We start from the raw sequence: 2964 nt of genomic DNA, 5'->3' as shown, positions 1-2964 counted from the left end.
GTCATGGTGGTAGTTGTGGTAACGGGAGTGGTGTGGTGGTAATGTTACTAATGTTGCATGGTAGTTGTCGTTGTTGTTGTTGTTGTATAACCTCATGTCGGGCCTGATTAAACCAACAAATGATCACAAGCCTTTTTGTAACCATTCGGTCTCTTTCTTTATCGGGTATAAGGTATTTAATTCTACATTTGTTAATGAAATCTTTCATATTATTTTTAAAGACGATGCGTAGATAACATGAGAGACATTTGGTATCTATATCTAGCAGAGAATCCGACCATATAGAAATTCACATATTAGTTGCATATGTTTTAATGTTGCACGGTGGTCATGTTTGTCAATATTGTTTCGATGTAAAGGGGGCGAGCTGGCAGAAACGTTAGCACGCCGGGCGAAATGCTTAGCGGTATTTCGTCTGCCGCTACGTTCTGAGTTCAAATTCCGCTGAGGCTGACTTTGCCTTTCATCCTTTTGGGGTTGATTAAATAAGTACCAGTTACGCACTGGAGTCGATATAATCGACTTAATCCGTTTGTCTGTCCTTGTTTGTCCCCTCTGTGTGTAGCCCCTTGTGGGCAAAAAAGAAATAAGAAACGTTAGCATGCCGGGCAAAATGCTTAGCAGTATTTTGTCTGTCTTTACGTTCTGAGTTCAAATTCCGCCATGGTCGGCTTTGCTTTCATCCTTTCGGGGTCGATAAATTTAGTACCAGTTGCGTACTGGGGTTGATCTAATCGACTAGCCCTCTCCCCAAAATTTTCAGGCCTTGTGCCTAGAGTAGAAAAGAATCGTTAGTACGTGGGGCGAAATGCATTGCGGTATTTCGTCTGCCGTTATATTCTGAGATCAAATTCCGCCAAGGTCGACTTTGTCTTTCATCCTTTCGGGGTCGATTAAATAAGTAACAGTTATCCACTGGAGTCGATGCAATCGACTTAATCTCTTTCTCTTTCCTTGTTTGTCCCCTCTATGTTTAACCCCCTGTGGGCATTAAAGAAATCAATACTGTTTCGATGTAGACATATATTTATTCTTTTGCTTGTTCCAGTCACTCAACTGCGGCTATGCTGGGGCACCGCCTTGAAGGATTTAGTCGAACAAATCTGTCTCAGTACATATTTTGTCTTCACTTCTGATACTTATTCTATCAGTCTCTTTTGTTGAAACCGCTGAGTTACGGGGACGTAAACTAACCAACACCTGTTGTCAATTGGTGGTGGGAGGCGACAAACACAAGGACACACACACACATACACACACGCACACGCATGCACACTCACACGCACACACACACACATACACATATAGATACATGTGTACATACATACATACACACACTGCATGCATGCATATATACATATAAACATACAAACACACACACATACATAAACACACGTACATACGTACATACATACATACACACACATATATATACATACATGCACATACATACACACATACACACATACACATACACAAACACACGCGTACATACATACACACACATACATACATACATACATACACACATACACATACAAAAACACACGCATACATACATACACACACACATACATACATACATACATACACATACACACATACACACACATACAAAAACATACGCATACATACATACACACTCACACACACACACACATACATAAACACACACACACACCCACACATACACACACACACACATACATACATACAGAATCTCAAATGTATGCATTTTTCTATGTAAATGGACACTTCACATGGATGAGTTACTCGGCAGAGTGCGTAACTCGGAGATCAGGGAGACTCTCCGGGTCGAAATGCTTCTTCTCCGCATTGAGAGGTCGCAGATCCGGCATTATAGATATGTATTTCATCTTTTATTTTTAGTTGTTTCAATCATTAGACTGCGGCCATTCTGGAGGCACCACGTTGAGGAATTTTAGTCGAACGAATCGATCTCAGTGCGTATTATTGGTATTAGTTTGTAAAGTCTGGTACTTATACTATTGGACCCCTTTCGCCGAACCGCTAAGCTATGAGAGCGTAAACGCACCAGCACCGGTTATGAACTATAGCAGAGGACAAACGCATGCACAAAGACTCACACACGCACACACATACATGCATTTATATATATATATATATATATAGTGTGTGTGTATGTGTGTGTGTGTGTGTGTGTGTGTGTGTGTGTGTGTGTGTGTGTGTGTGTGTGTGTGTGTGTGTGTGTGTGTGTGTGTGTTATGTGCTAATACTTCAACAACTAGAAAAGCACATGATCAGCTAAAAGAGTAAAGATAATGTTATTATAAAAACAACAAATCTTGTTAAATTCAGCTGCCCGGGGTTTCCTGGTCGAAATAATAATTTATTTCGTCATTTATCAAGCGCTGAGAACTAGACTATTAGTCAGTTGTCTTTTGAACAGATAACGTTTAAACAGGAGACGCTGGTAAGGAAGAAACCAAGAAGAAAACACAAAGGAAATAATCAACGTCACAATAATTCGATGGATAGGGTCGACTTTGCCTTTCATCCATTCGGTGTCCATAAATTAAGTACCAGTAAAACACTGGGTCGTTGTAATCGACTAGTCCCCTCCCACAAAATTTTCAAGGCCTTGTGCTTTCAGTAGAAAATAATAATTCGATGGATGGATGGATTGATGCGTGGTTGCATAAATGGATATAATAAAACGCATCATGAACGATTCGAAGATTATTTGAAATAAACTTTCTTCTCCATTATTGTCTCAATATTCATAGAGTGAAAGTGAATTAACATCATTATCAGAGAATCTGTGAAACTAACAGCTGTAATTAATGTAATCTGTAATTAATTCAGTGCTTTACTAAAGATGTGTGCAAAGATATAAAGCTATATATATACATATATATATATATATATAGGTATATATATATATATATATATACATATATATATATATATATATATATATAT

Source organism: Octopus bimaculoides, chromosome 12 (genome assembly GCF_001194135.2).
Source record: "Octopus bimaculoides isolate UCB-OBI-ISO-001 chromosome 12, ASM119413v2, whole genome shotgun sequence".
Classification (NCBI taxonomy): domain Eukaryota; kingdom Metazoa; phylum Mollusca; class Cephalopoda; order Octopoda; family Octopodidae; genus Octopus; species Octopus bimaculoides.
Note: the sequence above shows the minus strand (reverse complement) of the source record.